Source organism: Tasmannia lanceolata, unplaced genomic scaffold, assembly GCF_043159265.1.
Source record: "Tasmannia lanceolata isolate RefF3 unplaced genomic scaffold, GAP_Taslan_0.1 ptg000037l, whole genome shotgun sequence".
NCBI lineage: Eukaryota > Viridiplantae > Streptophyta > Magnoliopsida > Canellales > Winteraceae > Tasmannia > Tasmannia lanceolata.
Window position 1 is genome coordinate 43891366 of NW_027518714.1, and position 17864 is coordinate 43909229.

The 17864-nt window shown below is 39.3% G+C and overlaps 1 protein-coding gene across 3 annotated transcripts in view; it reads left to right on the forward strand.

Moving 5' to 3' along the window:
• Window positions 1-17864, forward strand: part of LOC143862240 (uncharacterized) — a 113657-nt gene that overhangs the window by 56186 nt on the left and 39607 nt on the right. The window lies entirely within an intron of this gene.

Sequence of the window (17864 nt, forward strand, 5' to 3'; positions counted from 1 at the left end):
TTTTCTTATTTCTTCATTTTATCTTTCTTGTGCTTCTTTCTCCATAAGCTTTTGAATTTTCTCAAAGCTTCTTCTTCATCATTATCCGCTTCACTTGAGGATGATGAGTCCGCCTTGGAAGCTTTTAGTTCTAGGGACCTACTTTTTTTTTCTTTCTCTTTTGGCTTCTTCTCCTCTTGTCGGCTAGTGAGGAGCATCTCATGAGTGATTAGAGATCCTACAAGCTCCTCCAAAGTGAGCTTAGAGAGATCATTTGATTCTTGTACGGCGGTAACCTTTGGATCCCAATGTGGCGGAAGTGACCTAAGCAACTTACCCACAACCTCATCATTAGGATAAGATTTACAAAGATTAGGCAATTCATTTGTAATTTTAAAAAATCGGGTATACATTTCGGATATGCTTTCATTTGAGTTCATTCTAAACATTTCATATTTGCTCTTTAACAAGTTTATTTTGGAATCCTTGACTTGACATGTTCCCTCATGGGTAATGGCATAGGTATCCCAAATAACCTTGGCGGAATAAAAAAGAGCGACCCTATTAAACTCCTCTGTACATATGGTACAAAATAAAGAATTAATAGCTTTGTAGTTCAAGTTTGCTTGCCTTTTCTCTACAACATTCAATTCTTCAAATGGCTTGGAAGGCAAAGTGTATCCATTGTTAATAATATGCCAAAGCCCCACATCTATCGAAAGAAGATAGATTCGCATCCTTGTCTTCCAATGTCCACAGTTGAACCCATCAAAGAAAGGAGGTCTAGTTGTGGAATGGCCTTCAGGAAGTCCGGTTCCAATCATGTTTGCCATTTCACAATTAGAAAAGTTGCCAACGATCTTTCCCTTGTTAGATTTTGAAAAATCTTATCAAAGTTCAAAAAATCTCTCCTAAGAGCCAAGGCTCTGATACCAACTGAAATTCTAATGTTAGGCCCGAGAATGATTAAGGCAACTTAAGAGGAGGGAAATTAAGTTTATAAAATCAATTTTTAACCTTTTGAAAACTTTAACCCAATTAAAGATTAAGAGATAAAAACTATCAAGCAAGAAAGTTAAATATAAAGTGCAATGCAAATGAAAAGAGCAAGAGTCAAGAAAGAGTGCACCCGTGATTTAAAGTGGTTCGGTCCTCAAACACGAGGCCTACTCCACTCCACCAACCACACACGTTGATGACTTGACTATGTTGATCTTCTCAACCTTGGCGAAGACCGATGCCAATTACAATCTCCAATTGCTTTAACCTTGGTGGCAATCCTCACCACGGAGAGAGAGCTTCGCTTCTCCGAACACTCGCTCAAATACAATGATTTATCAAGAAAGAAAGAACACAAAAAAAATCCCTTCCAAAGGGTTTCAATCTTGAAGATGATGTACAAATGAGAGCCTATGATCCAAATCCTTAATCTAGAGGATGAGAGGCATAAAACAAGCTTGAGTCACTCTTAGGATGTTCCAATATAGTTTTAGAGTGTTAGAATTAATTATGTTGAAGTTTAGATCTCATAGATATAGAGAACCCCCAAAAAATGACCGTTTGAGGGGCATAGTCGTAATTCTGTGAAAAACCCCAACGGATATATTTTTCCCGTCATAGTGTTCTCGGAGTTCCGAGAGACTTTCTCGGAGTTCCGGGAATTCAAACAGAGATTGGAATATTAGTCCCTGGACCATTTCCCGGAGCTCCGAGGACTCTCTCGGAGTTCCGAGCTCGGAGCTCCGAGAATTCTCTCGAAGTTCCGAGAAGCCTATTTCGGCAGGATTTCGAGTCTGTTTTGCTGATTTCTTTTGGGCTTCATGGACTTCCAATTTTATACATAGTTGGGATTGCTATGAGGGTTCCAAAGTCTTGGAACACCACAAGGACAATCACTTAATCATTTAGTCCTTTTAGGGTGTGTGATTACTTCATTTATGCTTCTCAAAACCTAAACTAGGATTGGATCTTTACAATCTAAAAAGACTTCAAAAAATGATCTTCACTTTGCATTGCTTCAAGTCTTCTTGCTTCACTACTTTTGCATTCCTCTCTCTCTCTTGCAAAAGGTAACTTTTTCTAGAAGAAAACTTTTTCTTTTCCAAAACACACTTGGAAAATATTTTCCAAGTACTTATTTTGGCTCAAAATCAAGAGTTTGAAGATCAAAATTTAACAATCCCCCACCATTTTCAAAATCAAAATTGTCTCATCATACTTGGAACTCTTACACATAAATGAAGGCATCTTACAATTTAAACCTTCACTTAGTAAGAACACATCAAAGTTGACCAGAATTACATAGTAGACGTGTCTTTGAACTAGCTATTCTATACGGCCAACCGGATACGTTTCACACATAAGAAATTCTTCTCCTCAGGTAATTCTTATAAGCCGACACGTGTATTGGCCATGTGTCTGTATCTCGGTTTCATGAGTGCTCTAAATACGAGCCATGTCTCATAGGAAGCGGCAGCACTTCCACACTTATATAGGTAGGCTTAAGAGTGCCTCTATAACTATAGCACCCTAACAACCTGGTTACAAGCCTATTAAGAGCACAAATGCTCAACCTCCTCCGTTACACATTACAGGTACCAAGCAATTTCCTTGGGATGTCATTTATATAATGTACAGTGCTTGCAATCACTCTATATGATGTTCTTGGGCTAATTGAATTCAAGACTTGATGTTTATTCAAGCGTTGAGTTGAGTTTCCATCATTGATGATCATTGGTTTTTAGCTTTAGACCCATCCCCATTGATGTCTTTAACACCAAATCTCTTGCAAGACCTTTTTTTAATGGATGCCAAGTTCTGGCTTGATCCTACATAATCTATAGTTACTACTCCATCAGTAAGTAACTACCTAATAACACTATGCCTAAGTCCAATATGCCTAGACTTACCATTGTACACATGGTTATATGCCCTTGATAGTGTGACCTGACTATCACAATGCACATATATCGATGGCATATGTTTAGGCCAAATAGGAATTTCTATTAGCCAATTTCTCAGCCACTCCGCCTCTTTACAACAAGAGGCCAATGCAATAAATTCTGCTTCTATGGTGGAAGTAGTTATGCAGGCTTGCTTCTTAGAAGCTCAGGAGATAGCTCCCCCACCAAAAGTGAATATCCATCCGCTCGTTGATGAATGATCAATACGCTCAATTAACCAACTGGCATCTGTGTATCCTTCTAACACTACAGGATACCCACTATATTACAATCCATAGTCTATAATGCCTTTTAGATACTTTAATATCTTATTTATGGCATTCCAGCGAACATTACTAAGATTATTAGTAAATCTACTTAATTTTCCGACTGCGAATGCTATGTCAGGTCTAGTACATGTCATAGCATACATTAAACTACCTATGATATTAGCATACTTTAATTGAGATATAGAGCTACCAGTATTAGGATATAATCTTAAGCTTGAATCAAAAGGTGTAGAAACTGGTGTGCAATCAAAGTGATCAAATTTTTAAGTACTTTTTCAATATAATGAGATTGGGTAAAAGTACTTAGGAAATTTGATCACTTTGATTGCACATAAGGGAAGTATTCAGGGGTCGGAGGACTTTCCTGCGGGACCCTTGGGGCCCCATCAACCTCCTGGATTAGTATGTGATTGTGGAATTAACCTTGAGTGAGTTTCGGAGCCCTATCTGGCCTGCCTGGATGGAGGCTATTCAGTTATGAAAGTTTTTGAATCGCTTGGGATCTCCAACCCCTTCTGTAGAAGATCGTTATTCTCTTTTGGGCAGGAGACTAATTTGGCGAGGCCCCATTGGGCCCAATGGTATCCACCGAGATCACATGCGGGTTTTTTAGGAAGCTTGGAGGATTTGGATACTAAGGGAAGGAGATTGGATTTTGGAGTTAGGGAGCTCCTTGGTCGGCGAGCAGTGGAATCATCTCGTAGAGGTCTCACGAATGGGAGCAACTGGTTATGTTCAAAATGCAATTACAGGAACTTTGGTACGCTGTACTTCTGCAGAAAATGCTTGCTTCCCCGTAATAAAGACAATTCAAATTTAGTTTGGAGACCGAAGCAGGCCCAAGTGGCCCCCCTGAGAAGAGAATGGTTGTGTGGAGATTCCGATGTCGGTGCTGGAAGAAAGAAAAACACATCTCAAAACATGTCTTATTGGAAATTTGAAATCTAGATGCTGGCTTCTAGAGGATATCTGGGATTGGGCCAAGAAATTCTGGGCCATCCCTGGCCTGGAAAAACCTTTTGCCATCAATCCTATGGAGATCCTCTTCTGCTTCTCTTTGGAAGCCCAAGCTTTGACCGTTCTCCGGCGTGGGGGGGGGAAGCTTTTGGGGAATTCCTCTCCTCTCTCAAACCTTGGTTCCCTGCGTATAATTCGGGAGCTAGAACTGTTCGTTTAAGATTTTATAATATCCCTCTTCATGCTTGGTCCTCTGCCACGGTGGAAATTCTGGGATCGCATCTGGGTCAGGTCCTCGAGACCTAGCTATTTGGTAACCACTCTCATTGTTTGAATTTTGCCTCTTCCCTAGTTATTTCACCTGTCTGGAATTCCATCCCTCGTTCAATTAATGTCAGGGTAGATTCCACCATTTACTCGGTGGGAATCAAAGTTGTGTCTGAAGACAGTATTAATTCTTTAGCCTTGTCGGTGGTGGGAGAGATTAGCAGTAAAGACAACTTTCCTCTCACTGATAAAGGCTTTTCGGCAGAGGCTCGCTTACCGGAATCTGTGGCCGTGGCCACCGGATGTGAACTGGATCCGGTGGCCCTACTTTCAAATTTTGAAATCCGCACCTACCCTCGTGTTTCCCCACATCCTGTCATTATCTCGTCAGGGAGTAGGAAGGCCCAGCTGATGGGACCTGTGACCTTGTCATGTACTGCGAAGTAAAAAAGGGAAGCACCACGTGGCTCAAAGGGCAAGGCGGGTAGAAAAGAATTTGTGGAATTCTCCAGCTTTAATTCGGTTGAGGAGCGGAAGGCCCTTAAATTAAAAAATAGATTTTTTAGATCAAATTTGAGCCCTGATATTAAAATTACACGCGGGCGCAAATAGACTTACAAAAGGTTTTGGACCGAGTGTCTGCGTCTTGGCTACACGTGGCGGCCTTTCCTCTTTGGGTTGGAAAATCAAATGTGGCCATCGTAAAAAGGGGTTAAGGAAGAAAAAGCCTCAGTCAGAAAGCCTCCATGAGTTGAGAATCCTACAACCCTCTTTTTGTTAGAGTGTATGCCCTGAAAAGCCAGTAGAATGACATTTTCTAATCAATAAAGATTTATTTCATGACTTGAATGGGTATTTACATTTATGAATGTGTGTGATGTGCTTATTTTATTGACACATGTTCATCTTTAGGTAGCATAGTAGAAATGCCATGCTCAAAGGATTCACAGATCCAAGAGAGCAAGGAGATTTGGCATCTAGGTTCTATGCAAGCCTTAATAGTTCCTAGTTGGGAAAGAGATTGGACATCTCTTTATGTATACAACTAGCACCAGTCTTGCCTACATGCACGTGACGTGAGGTGACTTATCTCGGTCATCTGGGTAGTGGACCCTAAGCAAGAAGAGGGGGTGCGACGATTGGATCGCGTAACCGAACCGGATCAATTAAAGAACAACTAGTGGACAAGAAAGTATAAAGTTCTGCCAGACAAGACCCTTCACAAGTCCTTAGACCTGACGGATCTTAAAGTGATTTTATTTTTACAGTCACATTCGGATAGAGCTATATCCTAGAGCAAACCCTCGAGACCAATAGTGATACTCAACAAGGGATTCTTCGCCCTAAAATTTAGGGATTGACATTTACAATTTTGTCAGAGCGGTAGGCTTATTAAATAGCCTGGCCAGGCGGATTTGATAAAACGTTTATTGGAAAGTTTTATGAAACATTGAATTGTTTTCAAAGGATTTTACAAATGCATTTGGAGGCCGAACACCGATTGACCAAAATGGAATACCAGGTGTGGGCCAAGTGGGTAAATGGTGTCCGTCTCCCGTATGACTCAACTCAGTAGATGTGGTTACGAAGAAATGACTGGCACATACGTGATGTGATTAGGGTTAAGATGATCTGATAGTCATCTTCAGGGTTACGTCTTGATGGAGGCCACTGACCTAATGCGAGTGTAGTTTAACTACAAAGCGAGATCGCAGTGGGGCCCACCATAGGGTTCTGCAGGATTGACCGTCGGATACCTGCGACGATCCCACTCACAACTCGAATAACTCTGTTACATCCAAATGGATCAGGGTTTCGCATTTTATGTAATTGCACGGACGGATATGATTTGTTAGATTAATGTGGATATTAATTATATATACATATACATGTCTTTGTTAGGAAAGTAACAAAAGACAGTAAGAGAATTTTTCGAAGACAAATTGGAGCCGAAATAACTCCCATTAGATGTGAGTTATTAATCGATTAAATTATTAATTAATTATTTAATTATTATACATTATTATGTATTATTAATTTGATTAATAATTATCATAATAATGTGTAATCCAAATGAGGATAGTTATTCCCAAACCGGTTTTGCAAAAGTTGTGGAATTGGAACGGAATTGGGAATTGGGATAGGACTACGCATTTGGATAAGGTTTGTGGGGCGCAAAACACTCTTAAATCAGTTGGAGAGCTGGGGAAAAGAGTCCCAATTGCTTAAAGACTTTGAGTTGCACTCAAACTCCTTGTTGGATAAGAATTGCTAAATTGTAGGATCTACAAAGTAAGCAATTTGTTTTGCAACACCAACACTTATGAGATAGGGCCACAAGGGCTGGAGGGAGGCCTCCATACACGTTCTCCCATATATCTTTAGTGTCCCCACATAGCCTTGGAGGTTTGGAAGAGTCCCATTCACTCGAGTCTCAAACCAAAGCAGTATAGGCATCGGCCCCTCCCTTTAGTAGACGGGGATGAACATAACGGATGGACAGAAAGGCCCGATCCGTTCACCTATCTGACTAACGCGCTCTAGTGCTCGCTCCGCAAGTCCAACTACTTATTCCACATGCTCCGCTCACTCTAATCATTGTCAGCAGGGAACTATTGAAGCTTCCAGCTTTCCACCTATATGGATTGTTTGAGCGTAAATAGACACTATCTTCGTTCGGCACGCGTCTCCGAGTCAGCCCGCGCTTTTTCGAAGAATCCTGCACCCATGGGCATACGGCCTGGCAGGCCTTCCCTTTCCGCCATAGCTTCATGGGCAACAAGTTGGTTTCTCAATTGGATTGGAATTGGGAGAGAGAAACAAAGATTTATCGAACCAAAACTATACTTTATATAAAAGAGAGAGGGGAGAACAATATTTCAAGTGTGGAATACTCAAAAATTCGTTCTCCTTTGCTTCCCCCCTTTGGAAAATAGTTTTCCATCTCTCTCTCTCCCGCTCTCTCTCTATCTCTCTTCCAATTGAAATAGTTTCAAAGAGAAAGGCTTCAAATCAATTTCTCTATTCTCTTCAACAAAGGTACTGATTAGATCAGACCTTAAATTAGTGAATAAGAGTTAATTCACATCCGCAATAGTCTAAGCAAAGAAAAAGAATCCATCGGTTCAACTTGCGGGGTCCGCGGCGTTTAGAACAATCGCAACCGTTCGAGGAGTAGATCAAGCAGCGTGATTCCTTGATTTCTTCTTCAAAGAGGTATTTTTTATGTTTGATTAACTTAATTAACTAATCTAGACTCTAGGATCTTGGGCAAAAACAAGATCAAAAGAAAAAATTAAAGTTCTATGCGATTTTTGTTCCGCTGCGCATAGCGATCTTGCCGGAAGGGGATAACCATCCTTCAAGTGGTATCAAAGCAACTAGCGCTCAGATTAGGGGATTAAATTAACCAAAGATAGATCATGCGGTATATCCGCTGTGAGTCCAGACGTTCTATCCCGGCTATCTGAGGTTGTTAGTCCGTAGTGTTAATTAATCAACATATGGACTGTTGTGTAAAGATCTGTAATTTAGATCTACTCATTGTGATTTTTGATTTGATCGACCTTGATGGTTGAAAAGTAGACTCGAATACGAGTCCAACGCATCAGGATCATCAAAATCTGATGAGTGGATTGGGAGATATGATTTTTACAAGTTAGGGCAAAAGCGCAGCCTTTTGTTGATTTTTATTTCGGGAATTACATGTTTCATTTTGGAATGGCCTTAACGTTGTGGGAAAAATTTATAGCCCAAGATTAAATTTTTCGAACATTATTAGGGTGTATTCTAAGCATAATCAGTAGCTAATATGGTAGTCCGAATGTTTTTCTCCCACTTAAAATATTCGAAAATTATGTTATTCTGAAAGGGCTCCCGAAAACCACTATTTTGAGCTTTTTTCGCTCAAACGATTTCGTTTTTACGCGAAATTTTTTGTGGTGACTTCTGACATCATAGGGAATGATTATATTAAGTGTTTTTAGATGTCAGTAGTTTTTATGGATGAATTAAAAATTTATTGATTTAATTTCAGCACGAGTTGATCTCTATTGGTGAAAAATTGGGCAAAAAGGATTATTCGACCTCTATCCATGCATGAGATGCATATGGATAATATTTGTGGATGTTATTTATTTTTATGGTTTCTATTGCTAGAATATAGAAATTGAAAGTCCACAATGTAGTAATTAATGATTTTATTGGTTTATGTCTCCCTCTGGGCAGGTGTGCGGACAACTGGTTTCCCATGGAGAATTTCTTTGGATGTACATATTATTTAGGCTAGTGTAGGACACTAGGGTAGTTTATTTTCTTATTACATCAGAAGTAATGAAGAAAGAAAATCGCTCTTGACATGGTCAATCGAAGAATAAAATAAGGACTTGGACATGGTGATGCTTCAAGACGGCTATAGATGATGGCGAACCTCGATTCTGTCTATTCAATGGAGGGCAGACGCATTCTTCATGATTTTTTACTGATCTAAGATACTTCATATGATGAAGTATATCAGTACCAATACGTTTGAAAAATCGCCTTGAAGTCGGCGGATTTTTCCTATTGCGAATAGCTAATTGTTGCCCAAATTTCACCCGTAATTTTGGTAATATGGAATTATGGGGATTAACTAACTATAAAGTTGTTAGATAATTATAAAAAGGTTAGCGAGAGAATCCTTATAAATCCAAGATGTCAAAATTAAGCTTATGGATGTGGTTGGTTTACTTTTCTGTGGTTTGAATGTGTGATGGATGATTGCATTTTCCTTTCCTTATGTATGTATTTTCATTGGATGGTTTGTTTTAGATGCATGCAAAGGAATAGGTGTTTCCCACTTAAAAGAAACCCTCTTTATAAAATATTAAGTTGTAAATGAGGATTTAAATCGAAAGGTTTAATCTCCATGGCCTTCCATAGCCATCTATTGGTTGGCTAGTTTAGAGAACAAGACGATCATATGCCAAAGCAGAAGCCGATCTTGATTTTCTATCTAGAGTAACTAATAGATTCGTATAAGGATAAGGGATATTTGCAAAATACATTAATCATATGCCAATGCAGAATCTAGTATGTTTTGTAAAATGGTTCCGACGCAATGCGTGTTAACTTAACCAAGCAAAGAGTCTTGATGCCCAAAGGATAGATACACTGTGATGCTTGGAGGCTAAAATCAACTAGGATATCATATTAATAATATGATGGATTAGATGAATCCACTCGTACTTAACAAAGTTGTTAATGAGCATCCGATGCCCATTGGAGAAATCATGTTATTTCTCTTGATCTATGTGTTTGAGGGGCATATAAATGTGACAAATAATGGGCAGTGCCATTACAGATCAAAAACCCAGATCTAATGGTTACATGTCATGATAAATCTAAAATGGTTAGTCTTGCTAATTTTATGCCTCATTTCCTTTATATTAGATAGGGCATCCTTCAATCCATTAGCTAGGATTCTTGAGGACAACAAACTTACTGGTCCAAATTATGTGGACTGGAAGAGGAACTTAACTCTAGTGCTCATCGCAACGAATGTTCATTGGGTCTTGACTACTGAGGCACCTTAGTTGGCTGGTCCCAATGCTCCCCAGGATGTCAAGGACAGAGCCACAAAATGGCATGAAGATGACCAAATGGCTAAGTGCTATATCCTTGGATTGATGTCGAACGTGTTGCAACAACAAGTCAGAATGGCTTCATTCATAAATATTATGCACAATTTAAGGGAGATGTTTGGACAACAAAATCGCAGTGGCAGACAAATAGCAATTAAGGGCCTGGTTTCCACAAAAATGGTAGAAGGAACCCCAGTTAGAGATCACATGTTGAAGATGATGGGTTATCTAAATGAGCTCGAAGTTTTAGGAGCCATGTTAGATGCTGAGTCGCAAGTCGACATGGTGTTAATATCCCTTCCACCATCATTCAATGACTTTGTCATGAATTACCATATGAACAAACTGTCAATGATGTTGACAGAATTGTTGAATCATCTTCAATCTATTGAGGATCTTTAGAAAAGGAATAAAAAATCCTCTATCTTAGTTGAAGCTAATATAGTTTCAACTCCTAAACCGAAAGGCAAAGAAAAAAAAACAAAGGGTAAAGGCCAAGGTTCTAAGAAAAACATTTTCAAAGTCAAGAACAAGAAAACTTTCAAGAAGTCAACCAAGACCTCTCTATGAGTTCAGGAGAGGCAGAAGGTTAACTAAGAACGAACTCTACCTACAGGTTGGAACGGATGCAACGGTTGCAGTCCAAGCTGTGGGTGATCTACTACTAGCATATTCAGGAGGATATTTACGTTTAAATAATTGTCTTTATGTACCTTCCATTAGATGGAATTTGATTTCAGTTTCTAAACTATTGATTAATGGTTATTCTGCAGGTTTTATTAAAAGTAGTGTTTTTATCAAACATAGTAATTCCTTGATCACAGAAGGTACATTAGTTGATGGATTATTTATAGTAAATGGTTTAGAAAATGCAAGTAACATTGAGGATATTCCTATTCAGAATATTCCAAACCTCAAAAGGGCAAGGAATACGACCAATCCTACTCATCTATGGCATCTTCGATTAGGCCATATTAACCTAGATAGGATTAGAAGATTGGTAAGAGACGGTCCATTGGATTCAATCCAAGTGGAATCCAAATGAGGATTGTTATTCCCAAACCGGTTTTGCAAAAGTTGCGGAATTGGAACGGAATTGGGAATTGGGATAGGACTACACATTTGGATAAGGTTTGTGGGGCCCACAACACTCCTAAATCAGTTGGAGAGCTGGGGAAAGAAGTCCCAATTGCTCAAGGACTTTGAGTTGCACTCAAACTCCTTGTTGGATAAGAATTGCTAAATTGTAGGATCTACAAAGTAAGCAATTTGTTTTGCAACACCAACTTTTATGAGATGGGGCCACAAGGGCTGGAGGGAGGCCTCCATACACGTTCTCCCATGTATCTTTAGTATCCCCACATAGCCTTGGAGGTTTGGGAGAGTCCCATTCCCTCGAGGAGTCTCAATTCAAGTCGGTTTCTCAATTGGATTGAAATTGGGAGAGAGAACATAGATTTAACAAACCAAAACTCCACTTTATATAAAAGAGAGAGGGGAGAACGAAATTTCAAGTGTGGAATACTCAAAAATTCGTTCTCCTTTGCTTTCCCGCTTTGGAAAATAGTTTTCCATATCTCTCTCTCTCTCTATCTCTCTTCCAATTGAAATAGTTTCAAAGAGAAAGGCTTCAAATCAATTTCTCTATTCTCTACAACAAAGGTACTGATTAGATCAGACCTTAAATAGGTGAATAAGAGTTAATTCACATCCGCAATAGTCTAAGCAAAGAAAAAGAATCCATCGATTCAACTTGCAGGGTCCGCGGCGTTTAGAACAATCGCAACCGTTCGAGGAGTAGATCAAGCAGCGTGATTCCTTGATTTCTTCTTCAAAGAGGTATTTATTTATGTTTGATTAACTTAATTAACTAATCTAGACTCTAGGATCTTGGGTAAAAGCATCAAAAGAAAAATTTAAAGTTATATGCGATTTTTATTCCGCTGCGCATAGCGAAGACTTCTGGTCCTACTATGTCTGAAAAAGCATGTCTTGAAGGTCCTTCCTTCACTTCTAGTCCTATTATGTCTGAAAAAGCATGTCTTGAAGGTCCTAATAATGTGGGGGGGGGGGCGAATCTACTTTGGTGGGCGAAGACTTGGAGCTCCTAAAGACTCTTAAATATAATGAAAAATTGGCAAGGAAAGAATCTCCCACGCCAACTGAGGTGCTAATTTCTCTACTAAAGAAGCAATGGTTGAAAGATCGGGAAGCAATTCAAAGCATGGGTGCTCCCTCTTCCCATCTCACCATGACCAGTGAGGACGAACTTCATACACCCCTTCGTAATCTGCCCATCTGCAAAAAGTTGCTTGAAAAAGAAAGATGAACGCGAAAAAGGTTATGGGAGGAGGAAAAACAATCAGCGATTGCAAATTTGGAATCAAAGCGAATAAATCTGGATGAAGATTTTCAGGGCTTAGGGCGAGGAAGTCCAAGGGTTGAACATGGTCATCTACAACAGTCTAAGACTTCAGATAGGCTAGATAAAGGAAAACGAATTTTGCTCTTGAACACTGAGGATGAATCTGGGACCCCAGACGTGCAAGGCTTTAATGATTTCCTGACAATGGGTGACGTATTAGGGATGTCATATCAGGAAAACATAGGAAAGACTAGAGAGATGTTCCGGTTGATGCAAGCGGGATCTGCAACGGATGCAATCGAAATAGCCAAAGAGGATGACCCATAAGCTGATGTCAAAGAAGAACTCTTAGAGTAACCGATTCCTTATAGAAGAAATGGTTGTAGGGAGAATGGAAGCTGGAATCAAGAATGAACAAACCTGGGGTGCTGGAATGAACCCCTTAAAATGAATGTATGGCGGGTACTCTTATAGCTAGGTTTTTTTGGGGATGCAGGAACTTGAAAGAGTTCAGTTCAATGGGAGTAACATCACAGTCTTGCAAGATGATGTTCCAAGATCCTTGGATGGTGGCTAAGTAGTAGTGGTGGACTCATGTTGTCTAGATGGTACAGACTTTGTGGATGCTAGAAGATGTACAGAATATGGTCTTTCTGTCTTTTGTGCAGTATAGGGATGCCTTTTGTGTAGTTCAGAGATGTATTCAAACCAATGTCTATGATCCACTTATCTCTTTGGACTGGATCCGGCATGTCGGTCCAGTCCGCCTTAATATTTTGTAATTGCAGGATGGGACTACTGGTCCCGATTGCTAAATTTAATATTAATGAAAATTGTCAATTTAAAAATAAAAATAAAAATAATGAGATTGGGTAAGAATAAGGTTGCTACCTTTCCTTATGATTCTAATACCTAGTATCACATCTACAACATCCATATCTTTCATATCAAAGTTCAATGACAAAAACTCTTTGGTTCTTGTGATACTATCCATATCACTACCAAAGATTTACATGTCATCTACATATAAACAGGCACCTTTTCCACCTTTATACTTGCTATATACACATTTGTCAGACTCGTGTATCTTAAAACCATTTGACACTAAAACCTTGTCAAATCTCTCATGCCACTGTTTAGGGGCTTGTTTAAGCCCATATAAAGATTTGACTAATTTACGTACTTTATGTTCTTGACCAGGTAAAATAAAACCTTCAGGTTGATCCATATATACTTCATCAATCACCATTCAAGAATGCTGTTTCCTCTTGAGGCTCTAATGAAGACTCTATAGGTGGGTTTGAATCCATTAATCTAGGAATGGATGAGAACCTGTTTTCAAAGAAGGTGGCATCCCTAGACTCAATAATGGTATTCATATCTACTAATTCATTTGGTTCTATAACTAAGAACTTATAAGCTTTACTATGATTTGTATATCCAAAGAAGATGTATTCAATGCCTCTTTCACCAAACTTTCTTTTCTTAGGTTTGGGTACTTGAACTATGGCTCTATAACCCCAAACTTTAAGATAACTTAAGTTGGGTTTCCTCTTTTTCCAAAGTTCATAGGGTGTAACATGGGTTTTCTTATTAAGAATTCTATTTAGGATGTGACAAGCCGTTAGTAAGGCTTCACCCCAAAACCCCTCACTTAAACCAGAATTGACTAGTATGGAATTAACCATTTTCATTATAGTCCTATTCTTTCTTTCAGCAACACCATTCTGTTGTGGTGTATAAGGCGCATAAACTCATGTATTATTCCCTCATTTTCACAAAATTCAGGGAATTAGTATTCCCCTCTTCTATCAGATCTAAGCTTCACATTGATTTTCTACTTCTGTCTTATAAGTCTTAAACTTATCTAAGACTTCAATCTTTATATCCTAACAGATAGACATAGCAGTATTTTGAAAAATCATCAATGAATGTCACAAAATACTTCTTGCCTCCTCTTGTTAGAGTGCCATGTAAATCACATACATCACTATGTACCAACTGTAATAAAGTAGTAGATCTTTCTACACTAGGAAAGGGTTTAGTCACTATAGTGGTTTGCATGCCTATCTTACATTTATCTACCATGCTTTCATCACATTTAGGGATTAGTTCTAACTTTACCATATCATGCATTTTTCTAAAGTTAACATGTCCTAATCTATCATGCCATAAATAAATAGAATCAATCATGTAAACAGAAACATTAACTTTATTGATGTTCATCTTAAACATGCCCTCATACATATAACCCTTCCCTACAAATGTCCCACCCTTGGAAAGTACAAACTTGTTAGACTCAAATACAAGTTTAAAGCCATTCTTATTAAGAAGGCTACCAGAAACAAGATTCTTCCTAACATCTGGTACATGGTATACATCAGTAAGAGTGAGGATCTTTCTAGAAGTTAATTCAATTTCCACTTTGCCTTTTCCTTTGACTTCTGCTATTGAAGAGTTCCTCATGTAGAGAACATTTCCGTCTTCGACTGGTGCATAAGTCAAAAATGCGATTCTTTCTTTGTGAACATGTTTTGTAGTGCCTGAGTCTATCCACCATGCATCTTCACCTTCGTGGAAATTAACCTCGGATATCATGGCAACAAATTTTTCTTTGTTTCCATCTTTGTTTCCTTGAGTGTTCAACTTTTTAGATCGACACTCCCTCTTGTAGTGATCCATTTTGCCACACTGGAAACAACCGCCTTTGCGCTTCTTGTTCTTTTCAGAACCATTGCCTTGATGCGGTTTCCTTTTCCGAATACCTTTCCAAGGTTGACTAGTAGGAGCAGTATGGGCATTTACTATATTGACATTTTCCACCATGTGCACTTTAGAGGATAGTGATGTAAGATCTTCTTTCTTGTCTCAAAGCCTTTATTCTTCCTCAACTTGGAGGGTTTGAATCAAATCTTCAAGAGAAATCTCTTTCTTTTTATGTTTAAGACTTTTTCTAAAGTCTTTACATGATCGTGGCAATTTGTCAATAATAGAGGGTATGATGACGGTATCATCAAGATTTACCCCTTGTTGATGAGCTTGACTAATGATATGTGGATCTCATGGACTTGATCCACGACCAACTTATCATCAGTATCTTGAAATTTAAAAAATGACTTACAACGAGCTTTTTAGCACCGGCATTTTCCGATAGGTACTTCGCCTCCAAAGCCGTCCAAAGTGCTCCCGCCGAATCCATGCTATGGTAGATATCAAACAGTTCATCGGTCATAGCATTGAGGATGTGTCCTTTGCATAAATAATTGGCTTGTTCCCACTTCCTCCTTCTACGGCCTTGGGCAAGCGTCTCATTTTCAACTTCTGCCGGTTTGGGTGTAGTCAGTACATATACCACTTTGAGAGTGATGAGAATGAAATGTACTTTCTTCTGCCACCTCTTGAAGTTCCCCTTGTTGAAGCGTTCCAATTTCACAAAGTCTTGTGTCATTTCCTTCATTGATTGCGCCATGAAGATCTTCAACAGCAAATATCGTCTTAAGATTGTTGGAGAAAATGATGTAGTGGTAGAGAATAAGATTGGAAGATGCTTCAAGGCGCGTAAACGCTAGTGTGCAAAGGGGACCACGAACTCGCCTCCAAGATACAATGAAGCCCGATTCCAAACCGATTGCTTGACGACGTTCTGCACTGAACGGAATCAAGCCTGAATAACATTTGAATTTGCAAGTATTTGAGACCCAAGTGTTCTGTTTCTGCGGTAAAACAAAATACTTGAAGAGGATTTGTAAATCAGTAAAGACAGTAACTCTGTAGGGGATTAAAGAGAGTGTATTAAGTGAGAAATTCTATTGGAATCAGTAGTTTGGCTGTGTCAAAGTAGAAATCCGAATTGTAATTGTTTTGGGCGTTTTCTGCTCTTTAAATAGAGCTTCTAGTGTCTTTTCACGTTGAAAAACACCCTTTCTGCTCATCCTTTCAGCGGGTTTGAAATCTGACCGTTAGATCGCATCTAATCGCGACTCTTTGGTTTGTGTAAAAACCCTTCCAACTTTGAACCGCTAGATTGCCCATCTACGGTGCAGATCACACCCTTTGGTTCTTTACCGTTGTGTAGAAGGGACACAACCCAACGGTCATCATTCACTAGCCGTTGGACTACGATCCGACGGTTCGGATCGCACCCGCTCATGCACTGTCCGTTGGAGCCTCTAGGCCCGCTGGGCCAACTGTTGGGCCCGAACTCAGGCCCAACCCGACCGAACCATTCGACTTACCCACTTGACCGATCCAAGTCGATCTTGTTCCAACGGCTCAGATGAAATCTTGAAAAATGAAAGGCTCCAATTGCTCCTCACTACGATGCGGCGTGCGAAGTGCAAATTGTGCTTAAAAAGCGCCAATAAAGCGCCACTATGCGCCCTATAGCCCATTGCCCACGCCGCGCGTGCGCGTGTGCGAACGGTGCGTGGCGCCGCCCTGCGGTTCCACCCATGACTAAGACCCATTGAGCATCATAACAAAGAAGAGAAAAGAGTAAAGCTTTATAAGCTACTCTCCAGCTCTTCTCGAAAGCAATACGGGACTATCTTTGCTTCACTAGTTTTGCACTCTTCTCTCTCTCTTGCAAAAAGTAACTTTTTCTAAAAGAAAACTTTTTCTTTTCGAAAACACACTTAGAAAATATTTTCCAAATACTTAATTTGACTCAAAATCAATGAAAATCAAAATCTAACATCGCCAACACACCAATATGACCCCTGAGGTCAAAGGACATGTAAAGATTCCTCTCTGGTAGAATAGCTCAACTGTCTCCTGTCCACAAGCTATTCTAATGTGATCCTGTTCAGTTCGCAATCTCATTGTCGTAGCCATTCTATCTTGCTTAGGGTCCACTATCCGAGTGATTGAGATAAGTCACTCCACATCTCGTGCATGTTGGCAAGATAAATGCTAGTTGTATACAGGAGGAGGTGTCCAACCTCAACCCCAACTAGGAACTATTAAGGTCTGCGAAGAACCGGAATACCATATCTCCTTGCTCCCTAGGATCTGTGAATCCATGAGCATGAGTTTCCTACTTTGCTACCTAAGGACAAATACGTGTCAATAACAAGTTGCATGTCGCACATACTTAACTTTTAGTTACCCATTAATTATCATGAAAAGAAACTTTTATTGATTAACATGCGAAATATACTGAGTTTTATGGCACCAACTCTAACACTTGCCACTAAGGATGAGATTTTTTTGGGTAATAACGAAAGGTGTATTGGCTTAAAACATTTCTTTACCAACTTCTTGTTTAGAAAATTTGATTTGTTATTTCTGGTGTTTTACCATTTCCTTGTCACTTTTACCATGCAAGGATAAGAACTTTTGAATAAGGGATTCAGGATATGACAGCGAAAACTGTTAAAAATTATAACATGCTACTTCTAAGAAATGACACAAATTTTTTATGTATAAATCAGATTATGTTTCT